This window comes from Budorcas taxicolor, chromosome 8 (genome assembly GCF_023091745.1).
Source record: "Budorcas taxicolor isolate Tak-1 chromosome 8, Takin1.1, whole genome shotgun sequence".
NCBI classification, from domain to species: Eukaryota; Metazoa; Chordata; class Mammalia; order Artiodactyla; family Bovidae; genus Budorcas; species Budorcas taxicolor.
The window spans coordinates 71342449-71354969 of NC_068917.1; positions in this window are offsets into that span (position 1 = coordinate 71342449).

The window sequence follows — 12521 nt, forward strand, 5'->3', positions numbered from 1 at the left end:
TTTATATTTATTCCTTTGTTTCTTTGTTTCATGTCTGACCTTCACTGGATTGAAAACCCATGAGGGAAAGGACTGTGCCCTTTATAGTCTGAAATGAAATGGTATTGCAATTATTTCAATAGTATCATTTTGCAAAATTACCCGTTGAAAAATGCTGTTGTATCACCTCCTTATTCTTATTATTTGTATTAATATTTTTACTGATCCATTAAATTTAAATTTAAATTAAAGATTAAATTAAAATTTCTGAAAACCATGAGGCTAGGCAATAAGTATATTTTAGTGTATTTATAATCAAGCTAAACACTTTGGCCCCAAACAGTAAATAAATGGACTGATGTAAACCTGTTTAAAGAGGCATAAGAAGTTTATGGTCAGGAGACATTTCCTATTCACCATTACAGCCCCAATGTAAGATTCTGCCAGCAGATATTAGTTATTTAATAAATATTTGTTGAATTAGAGAGATTAATGAGGCATGCCTCCTCACGACCTGCTTCAGGAGCTTGTCGTTACCCTTATCCTGTTCAACAATTTTATCAACACCAACCCAGTCCTGTTCAATATTTCCGTCAATAAATTGAATAAAGATGATATAAATCTGAGAGGATAACACAGTGAATAAGAAATCAAGATTCAAGATCTTGTCAGGTTGGAAGAATGAGCCAAAATCAAGAGTATGAAATGAACAGCCTTTCTTTAAGTTTAGAAGATAAGTTATACAGCACACCATGATAAGGACATGGTTTAATAAGTGACATGGGAAAACAATACCAGTAGGAGATACTTACAGGTACAAGGGAAGTGGTAAATATAAGGATGATGGAATGGAGTAGCTGCTGTGAGTACCACTGATGTGTTGAAGAGCAGTGATGGGCTCAGAGTGACTCCCCACTCATTCAAGAAAAGATGTGAAAGCCAGAGTGTTTCCTTGGCAGCATTTAAGAAAATGTTAATCTCCTGCAACCGCTGAGAAAATAGTGTAGCACCGAGCTCCGTAGAGACTCTCAGGAAGTTGGATTCCCAAACCCAGCAGGTCTTCTACAAAATAGTCAGGGTCCTACTAAGGAAAGCATGGGACCTGAGACTTGGGATGAGAGTATGTGAATCTTTACCTTTGAGAATCCCGAACTCCCAGATTCTCCAGAACTTTCTAGGCATGCACAAGTGGCCCACTCTGTTAGAAGATGGTGAATCCCCCTTGCCTGAAGATCATGCAGGAGCTTCCGTAGTTTGATGCCTCACAAGATAACACTTACCCCTCTATGGATCTACCCCACCTCCCCTCCTACCAAGCAGACCAATAAGAGGTGAGATCGGATAACTGGCAAGACACCAAAGACATTCATTCTATCAACTGGCATGAGAGGAAGTGGCAAGTACATTGGAGGCCTTAGGAAGATGCATGCCTTCCACAGAAGGATAAACCCACCTAAGATTCAGTGATGTTTTCAGGGCCCAGGGATTTGGGGTCTGACTGTCTCAAAAACACAGGAAAAATGACGTTACAAAATGTCCGTAAGTGAGAAAGGAGAACAACATTTGCGTGCATGTGTGTGCTCAGTAGTGTCTGACTCTTTGTAACCCTGTGGACTGTAGCCCACAGCCCCCTCTCTCGATGGAATTTTCCAGACAAGAATACCTCTGTCAACTGCCAACTCCTACTCCAGGGGATCTTCTTGACCCAGGGGTTGAGCCCACATCTCTTGCATCTCCTGCATTGGCAGGCAGATTCTTTACCACTGAGCCACCTGGGAAGACTATAACATGCAGATATCTTTAATTTAGGAAACTGCATGTTCATTTACCAGGTGACTCAGAGGCTGCCAACTCTGAGTGGTGTCCAGGGCAGGAAAAGACTCTACAGTGATTCAAGCCTAATTGTATCACCCACTAGAACCAAGCCCAATGAGGATCCTGAAGAAACTATTCCCAGAAGCCCAGAAAGGGCAAACTTATGAGAAGCAAGTGGATCTGAGCAGTACAAGAGGTAAATTCCGGTGGATATTGTTATGCTCCACCAGCTTCCTCCTTTAGGTAAGGCATCTACTTCTCAGTTGCTGGATGGAACAGTTGCTGAGACCACACTTCTTTATTCATTCATCTGTTGATGGACATCTAGGTTGCTTCCATGTTCTAGTTATTGTAAATAGTGCTGCAGTGCCTGACTCTGTAGAAAGCTTTCACCTCCTAGGCCTCCAAGTTGCAAAGAGAAAATTTAATCAGAGAAGTGAGAAAAGGCAGAAAAAAGGGAAACACTCAAGCAAGACAAAATAATAATAGTTCAGGCATTTCACAAAGGCAAGGACTTCATCAAACCCCATGTGTGCCCCTCCCGAATTTATATTCTCCTGCTCCTCCCCAGAAGAAACTACTGTTTTAATTTATGTTTATCATTGTCTTGCTTTGCTTTATAGTTTTTAACCAGATGTATCTATAACTCTTAAGCAAAAGAATGCTTAGTTTTCCCTGATTTCACTCTCTTTGAATAGAATATAACCTGTTTGTTCCTCTGCAAATGCTCTTTAGGCTCAATATTATTGTTTTGAGATTCTTGCATAGGAAGCACTGAGTCACAATTCACTCATTTCTATCACTGTATAGTATTCCTTTGCATGATTATACCAAAAATTTACTCATTCATCCTATTGTTGAGAGACACATTTGGGTTGTTTTCAGTTTTCTGTTATTAAAGGTAGTACTGCTGCTAATATTCTTAAACTTTTGTCCTAATGCACATTTGCAGTAATTTCTTCAGGACATATATGTGTAAGTGAAATTATCAGATCATTGGAAATTCACATTTTCAACTTCAGTAGGTAATACCAAGTTGTTTTCCAAAGTGGCTCTATCAGTTATACTCCCACCAGCAGTATAGGAAAGTTTCCTTGGCTCCACATCCTTGCCAACATTACTTGATATTTTCAGACTTTCTGATGATTGCTTAGCTAGACAGTAAGAAAACATATCATAAGATGATTTTAATGGGCATTTCATGATTCCCATAGAGGCTAAGCATTCTTTTATATGCTTGTTGGCCATTCACTCTCTAGTGTGAAATTTCTGCTCATACATTCTGTTTCTCTTTCTTTTGAGCTGTTAGTCTTTTTTTTTTTATTCATTCACAGTTCTTTATTATGTTCTGGACACTGAACCAGTGTCAGTCATGAGTGTGGCAAACCTCTTCTCTCAGTTTGTACTGTGTCTTTTAGTTTCTGTTGTCATTGAAAAACTAGACATTATTCATTTTAATTTACCCTGCTTTGGCAGTCTTTTTGTATATCATAGGATCTTCAGTGTTGTGTTTAAGAAATAACTTTCCAAAAGTCATAAAGAAATTTTTTAACATTTTCTTCTAAAACTCTTAAACTTTTGCCTTTCACATTTAAGCCTTTAATCCATCTGAAATTAATTTTTTGTATATGGTTTGAACTAATCATCATTTCAGTTCAGTTCAGTTCAGTCGCTCAGTCATGTCCGACTATTTGCGACCCCATGAACGCAGCACGCCAGGCCTCCCTGTCCATCACCGTCTCCCGGAGTTCACTCAGACTCACGTCCATCGAGTCCGTGATGCCATCCAGCCATCTCATCCTCGGTCGTCCCCTTCTCCTCCTGCCCTCAATCCCTCCCAGCATCAGAGTCTTTTCCAATGAGTCAGCTCTTCGCATGAGGTGGCCAAAGTACTGGAGCTTCAGCTTTAGCATCATTCCTTCCAAAGAAATCCCAGGGCTAATCTCCTTCAGAATGGACTGGTTGGATCTCCTTGCAGTCCAAGGGACTCTCAAGAGTCGTCTCCAACACCACAGTTCAAAAGCATCAATTCTTTGGCGCTCGGCCTTCTTCACAGTCCAACTCTCACATCCATACATGACCACAGGAAAAACCTTGACTAGACGGACCTTAGTCGGCAAAGAAATGTCTCTGCTTTTGAATAGGCTATCTAGGTTGGTCATAACTTTTCTTCCAAGGAGTAAGGGTCTTTTAATTTCATGGCTGCAGTCACCATCTGCAGTGATTTTGGAGCCCAAAAACAAAGTCTGACACTGTTTCCACTGTTTCCCCATCTATTTCCCATGAAGTGATAGGACCGGATGCCATGATCTTCGTTTTCTGAATGTTGAGCTTTAAGCCAACTTTTTCACTCTCCTCTTTCACTTTCATCAAGAGGCTTATTAGCTCCTCTTCACTTTCTGCCATAAGGGTGGTGTCATCTGCATATCTGAGGTGATTGATATTTCTCCCGGCAATCTTGTTTCAGCTTGTGTTTCTTCCAGTCCAGCGTTTCTCATGATGTACTCTGCATAGAAGTTAAATAAGCACGGTGACAATATACAGCCTTGACGTACTCCTTTTCCTATTTGGAACCAGTCTGTTGTTCCATGTCCAGTTCTAACTGTTGCTTCCTGACCTTTTCCATCTGGATAACTAGAACCACATACTGAAAAGCTCATCTTTTCCCCATTGATTCATTCTGTCACCCATCAGTTCCCAACACATGCATGGATCAGTTTATAAGCTCTTTTTTATGTTACATCAGTTTATTTGTCTATTCCTGTGTCAAAACCACATTCTTTACTTTTAGAGTGTTAATATTTTATGTTGTTAGTTAATGGGGCAGGTATTTCTCTTCTCTTGTTCTTATTTTTCAGGAATACACTGACTCCTCTTGACTCTTTGTTCATCCATATAAATTCTATAACTAACTGGGCAAGTTCCATGAAAACCCCTTTGGGATTTTGATTGTAATTATGTTGAATTATAGGGAGCAATGTGGATATAATTGGTATCTTTATGCCATTAAGTCATTCTATTCATAAGTATGACATGCTCATCTATTTATTTAGATCTTTTTTGATACCTTTCAATAACATTTTGCTATTTCTCCAGAAAAGAAAGTGTGGAATAGTAGTTAAAAACACATACTCTGGAAACAGATGCTGAATTTGAATCTCTAGTCTCCAATTTACTAACTTTGCAATATGGATAACTCATTTTATCTTTGACTATTACTTTACACAACTACAAAATGTGATGAATTTATAATATCTACCTCATACAGGTTTTGTAAGAATTATATGGATTAATATAAAAGTACTTAGAATACTGCATCACACATAATACATGCTGTATATATCTTTGTTTTAATATACTTGGGTATATTATAATTTTTTCTATCACAAATAGCATTTTAATTGAATTTATATTTTTCCCAATTATGCAGATACAATTGATACTTATATAAATCAAAACCAACTTGCTAAATTCTCTTATGCATTATCATCATTTTTGTGGATTATTTTGAGCTTCTTATATTATCTGATAATAATACTGCTTACTCCTTTCTAGTCCTTACACAGTTTTTCTTAACTTATTGCATTGTCTAAAACTTCTAGCATATTGTTTGAAGTAGTAGTGGTAAGAATTTTTTCTTTCTACAAATGTTAAAGAGAATGCTTTTAATAGTTTGTCACAGAATAAAAAGTTATCTATAGACTTCAGGAAGATATAATTTATCAGGCTAAGGAAAGTTTCTAAATTTGCTAATACATTTTACCATGACTAATTCATGGTAATTGATAATTGAATATCAGATTTGTTTGTTATAATTTGCTAATGTGGGAATTTAAAATCATGTTTTTCTAGTATTTAACTACCCTTACATTCCTGGAATAGTATAAATTTGGTCATAAAGTGTTATTTTTGGTTTTTAAATCAATTTTCTAATATACTGATTAGAATGTATCACATACTAGCCTTGAGTTAAATTGGCCTGTAACTTTCCTTTCTTGTACTGGCTTTGTCAAAATTTAATATTCAAGATATCCTGTCTCTTTTTGACTCTCTGAAACATCATGTAAGTTTATAATTATTTGCCCTATGAAAGTTTGTAGAGCTCATAATTTACAGAACTGTCTGTGACTGGTGTCTTCTTTGAAGAGATGTTTGTGGATTTGAATCCATGCCCTTCATGGCTGTAGAATCATTTACTTTTGAGTCAATTTTCGTGATTCTTATTTTCCAAGGAATTTATGTATTTTGTATGAGTTTTGAAATTATTAGCATGATTTTTTAAATGATAGTCTTATTTCTTTTCAATCTCCACTGCTTCAGTACATAGCTGTGCCCCCTTTCATTCCCAAAGTTGTTTGCTTTCTCCTCTCACTTTTATATCTTGCAGAGGTGTGTTAATTTTATTAAGATTTTTGAAGAGCAATGTATACTCTGTTCTTTCTTTCTATTTAGTCTTTGTTTTCCATTTCCTCATTTTTCTGACCTTTGCTTTACTTCCTTACTTCTTTGAGTTTTTTTCTATCTTTATGTTCTACACTTTAAAGTTCAATGTTTAGTTGTTTGTTTCTTTCTATCCTCACTTCCTTTATAATAAAAACACTTGAGGCCCTAATTTTATTTGAGCCATCAATTTAGATGAATCCCACAAGGTCTGATTTTGAGTAGTTTCATTACTGGGTTTTTTTTTTTTTTTTTTTTTTTTTTTTTTACCATATATTTGTTATAGAGTTTCTTTAATTTCTATTATAGTTTCTTCTTTTTTATTCATGTCTAGTGTTGGACACGACTGAGCAACTTCACTTTCACTTTTCACTTTCATGCACTGGAGAAGGAAATGGCAACCCACTCCAGTGTTCTTGCCTGGAGAATCCCAGGGACAGCAGAGCCTGGTGGGCTGCCATCTGTGGAGTTGCACAGAGTTGGACATGACTGAAGCGACTTAGCAGCAGCAGCAGCAGTGTAATTTCATTGTTACCTGAGAATGTAGCCTGTTAGACTAGATTCTTTGAAATGCTTAGTACTTAATCAATTTTTATAAATGTTCTATGTGTGCCTGAAAAGAATGTGTTTTCTCAGATTATTGGTAGAGCGTTCTATATGTCTTCAATCATGCTTGTTAAATGGGTAGTTCAGATCTTCTCTGTCATTATTGATTTGGATCTGCTTGATCCATCAGTCTGAGAGCAGGGTGTTAAAATCTCCCACTTAGACAGTAAATTTGTCAATTTGCCCCTATAGATGGATCAATTTTTGTTTTATGTATTTTGAAGTCACACTATTAGATACATTCAGATTTAGAATTGTAGCACAGTGAATTGAATATTTTATCAACGTGCAATGAGCTCTTTTTGTTTTAATTTCTAAAAACATTTTTGGCCTTAAAGGCTATGATATCTGAAATATATACATTATACCAACTGTCCTTTAGCATTTTCCTAGTGTTTGATTTCTTCCATCCTCACTTTCAGCCTTTCTATATCCTTGAATTTTGATATTTGTTTTGTAGCTGACATATATTTTGCATATATGCTTTGCTTTATTATACTTTGTAATCCAGTTTGGCAGTCTTTATCTTTTAACTGAAGCATTTAGCCCATTTACACTGATTGTGATTTCTCATTTATTGGGGTTCATCTCTACCATCTTATTTTAACATAGTTAAAAATTTATTTTTTCCTTCTTCTGGATAAACTGAGTTTTCCCTCCATTCTTGTTCTTCTTATATTGGTTTTAGAAATTATTCCCTCTATTATTATTGTTTAAACAGTTAAATTCAACAGTTGTTACATTTATTAAATTAAAAGTAAAATTAAAAGTTACTTATCTTAGTTTGAGCTCTCCAATTAACAGAAACCAAGACAAAGTCTTTGAGGCAGATGGCATATTTGACAGGCAACTCAAAGGAGCGGGAGTAAGAGAATGTGCAGATAAGGAAGGGAAAAAGGCCCTTCTAAGAGTTTTTACTAAGGTCACTGTCATGACCAAGGAGGGAGGGGATTGATTCCATCACATTTTCTGAGGAGCATGAGCAATGTCTTCAAGAATTATTCATCTGGATAATGGGAAGTGTGGGCATTCCTCGTCAATTAGGAGTTGCCTCCAGGGGCAATAACTCACCCAGACCTCTGTACTGCACTGGCACTTGAGCCTGTGGGTATCCCATGGCTTTGGAGAAGTCCTCAAAGCATAGAGAAGCAAGGAGTAAGGTGTATCAGAGGTCGAATGCTGTCAGCACGAGTGTGAGGTCACTGATTATCGTGCACTGCAACACAGTGCCGACACACAGATAATTATCTCTACTATTCTCTCAAAACACAAGGATATTAGGACACTTGAAATGCAATCACTCCCATCTGACTTATATATAATTGTCCAGAATTTTGGATTTCTACTGATTTTTTAGCTCCATAAATTAGGCATTGTTAATATTGGGTTTTCTAGATGGGGGTAGGGAGGAGAGATGATTGTTTTATTTAATGTGCAGAAATCAACACAGAGAGTCAAGAGAATGAAGAAACAGAGGAATATGTTCCAAACAAAAGAACAAGGTAAAATTCAAGAAACAGATCTTAATAAACCAGAGATAAGTGATTTACCTCACTGAGTTCAAAATAACGGTTATAAAGGGACTCGTCAAAATCAGGAAAGCAGTGCATGAACACAGTGAGAACTTCAACACAGAGAAAGAAAATACCAAAAAGCATCAAACAGAGAAATTACAGAGGTGAAGAATACAATAACAGCACTGAAAGCTTCAATAGAGGGGTTCAACAACAATCTATTAAGGATTTTTGCATATATTCAATGAGACCAGCCTGTAATTTTTTGTTGTTATACTATCTTTGTCTAGTTTTGGTATTAAACTTATAACCAGGTGAATATTGTTTCATATGTTAATGCAGATTTAGATTTACCCATCTATTATTATTTCCTTTGCTCACCAATCCTTGTAGTACTTACACTCTTCTTTTGAAATCATTTTCTACCTTCTTAAGTTCAGAATGCTTGGAAAGTTCCTTAGTGAAACCCACTGTCAGTACATACTCCCAGTTTTTGGTTGTTTGAAGATTTATTTTTGTCATCATTAAAAATTAAGGCTCATTAGATATAGAATCTTATGTTGATTGTATGTTCTTTTCAAAATTTGAAGATCGTATCTCCCAGTCTCTGAATTTGATTGTTAATGTTGAGAAGCTATCTGTTGAGTGTAATTTTCATTCTCCGGCAGCAATTTGTCTTCTTCCTGACTGTTTTAAGTTCTCTTCTTCTTAGGTGCCCTGTAGTGTCACTATGTTGTACCTGGGCCTGTAAGTAATGAACTTAACCTTTGGTGTCTTTCGTCAAGTTTACAAAATTTTCAGTCATTATTTATCCAGGGTGTCCTCTCCCCTCTTCTTTCTTTTGTCTCCTTCTTAAATTTCAATAACAGAGATGCTCAATCTTCCTATATATCCATGACTTTAAGAATCTCTTTCAGATCACTTTCAGATTTATATTTCAGTTCACTAAACCTCTCTTTAACTATCCACTGGTAGCTCAGCTGGTAAAGAATCCGCCTGCAATGCAGGAGACCTGGGTTCGATCTCTTGGTTGAGAAGATCCCTTAGAGAAGGGATAGGCTACCCACTTCAGTATTCTGGGCTGGAGAATTCCATGGACTGCATAGTCCATGGGGTCACAAAGAGTCAGACATGACTGAGTGACTTTCACTTCACTTCAAACCTCTCTTTAACTATTCACTAAGTTTTAATTTCATTGCAAAAGTTCATCTCTAGATTATCTGTTTGATCACTTTTTAAATCTCCCTGGTCAATTTTTATAAGCTCTTGATTTGTTTTTAACCCCTTTTGGTTTAATCCCAAGGATATATTAAACATCTTTGCTTTAAATTATCTACCTGCCAATCCCAATATCTACAGTCTCTGTGGTTCTAATTGTGCAGTTGGTTGTTTCTGCTGCCTCTTGCTTATGGTGGTTTGTGACCTCATGTATGTACTCATTTCTTATTGTGAGCTTGTGCTCATAGGATCTTTATCTGAGGGAATCCTCCAGATATGCATTGGGAGTTTGTCCCCAGAGAGTGTTTATTTCTTGCAAATGCCTAGAGACTCTTCAGTTCAGTTGAGTCACTCAGTTGTGTCTGACTCTTTGCGACCCCATGAATCGCAGCATGCCAGCACCCCCCCCCCCCCCCCCCGGTCCAGCACCAACTCCTGGACTTTACTCAAACTCACGTCCATCGAGTCGGTGATGCCATCCAGCCATCTCATCTTCAGTCGTCCCCTTCTCCTCCTGCCCCCAGTCCCTCCCAGCATCAGAGTCTTTTCCAATGAGTCAACTCTTTGCATGAGGTGGCCAAAGTACTGGAGTTTCAGCTTTAGCATCATTCCTTCCAAAGAAATCCCAGGGCTAATCTCCTTCAGAATGGATTGGTTGTATCTTCTTGCAGTCCAAGGGACTCTCAAGAGTCTTCTCCAACACCACAGTTCAAAAGCATCAATTCTTCAGCACTCAGCCTTCTTCACAGTCCAAATCTCATATCCATACATGACTACTGGAAAAACCACAGCCTTGACTAGATGGACCTTAGTCGGCAAAGTAATGTCTCTGCTTTCGAATATGCTATCTAGGTTGGTCATAACTTTTCTTCCAAGGAGTAAGTGTCTTTTAATTTCATGGCTGCAGTCACCATCTGCAGTGATTTTGGAGCCCAAAAACATAAAATCTGACACTGTTTCCACTGTTTCCCCATCTATTTCCCATGAAGTGATAGGACCCGATGCCATGATCTTCATTTTCTGAATGTTGAGCTTTTAAGCCAAGATTTTTTCTCTCTTCTTTCACTTTCATCAAGAGGGTCTTTTGTTCCTCTTCACTTTCTGCCATAAGGGTGATGTCATCTGCATATCTGAGGTGATTGATATTTCTCCTGGCAATCTTGACTCCAGCTTGTACTTCTTTCAGTCCAGCGTTTCTCATGATGTACTCTGCATAGAAGTTAAATAAGCAGGGTGATAATATACAGCCTTGACGCACTCCTTTTCTTATTTGGAACCAGTCTGTTGTTCCATGTCCAGTTCTAACTGTTGCTTCCTGACCTCAGATTTCTCAAGAGGCAGGTCAGGTGGTCTGGTATTCCCATCTCTTTCAGAATTTTCCACAGTTGATTGTGATCCACACAGTCAAAGGCTTTGGCTCAGTCAATAAAGAACTCTCTTGCTTTTTCCATGATCCAGCGGATGTTAGCAATTTGATCTCTGGTTCCTCTGCCTTTTCTAAAACCAGCTTGAACATCTGGAAGTTCACGGTTCATGTATTGCTGAAGCCTGGCTTGGAGAATTTTGAGCATTACTTAACTGGTGTATGAGATGAGTGCAATTGTGCAGTAGTTTGAGCATTCTTTGGCATTGCCTTTCTTTGGGATTGGAATGAAAACTGACCTTTTCCAGTCCTGTGGCCACTGCTGAGTTTTCCAAAGTTGATGGCATATTGAGTGCAGCACTTTCACAGCATCATCTTTCAGGATTTGAAATAGCTCAACTGGAATTCCATCACCTCCACTAGCTTTGTTCGTAGTGATGCTTTCTACTTGACTTCACCTTCCAGGATGTCTGGCTCTAGATGAGTGATCACACCATCATGATTATCTGGGTGGTGAAGATCTTTTTTGTACAGTTCTTCTGTGTATTTTTGCCACCTCTTCTTAATATCTTCTGCTTCTGTTAGGTCCCTACCATTTCTGTCCTTTATCAATCCAATCTTTTCATGAAATGTTCCCTTGGTATCTCTAATTTTCTTGAAGAGATCTCTAGTCTTTCCCATTCTGTTTTTTTTTTTTTTTTTTCCCTCTATTTCTATGCATTGACTGCTGAAGAAGGCTTTCTTATCTCTTCTTGCTATTCTCTGGAACTCTGCATTCAGATGCTTATATCTTTCTTTCCTCCTTTGTTTTTTGCCTCTCTTCTTTTCACAGCTATTTGTAAGGCCTCCCCAGATGGCCATTTTGCTTTTTTGCTTTTCTTTTCCATGGGAATGGTCTTGATCCCTGTCTCCTGTACAATGTCACAAACCTCATTCCATCAGGCACTCTATCTATCAGATCTAGGCCCTTAAATCTATTTCTCACTTCCACTGTATAATCATAAGGGATTTGATTTAGGTCATACCTGAATGGTCTAGCAGTTTTCCCTACTTTCTTCAATTTAAGTCTGAATTTGGCAATAAGGAGTTCATGATCTGAGCCAAGGTCAGCTCCTGGTCTTGTTTCTGTTGACTATATAGAGCTTCTCCATCTATGGCTGCAAAGAATATAATCAATCTGATTTTGGTGTTGACCATCTGGTGATGTCCATGTGCAGAGTCTTCTCTTGTGTTGTTGGAAGAGGGTGTTTGCTATGACCAGTGCATTTTCTTGGCAAACTCTATTAGTCTTTGCTCTGCTTCATTCTTACTAACCTGAAAATACTTAAAACTAAATTTTCATGTTGTAGGTAATGTAAATTCAGACTGCAAATCTGCATGCGGAGAGTTTGTGGGTATGTTTTCAGGGAGATACCTCATTTTATTTTGCTCTGCCTAGAGGGACATGTTTTTTCATCATCTCCCTCTGTAGGATGTGCAACTTTTAGGTCTCCCACTGAGGGTCCTAGCTTTTCGAGAAACTGCTTGCAATGCAGGAGACCCAGGTTCAACTCCTGGATTGAGAAGAGGAATAACAATACAAGAGC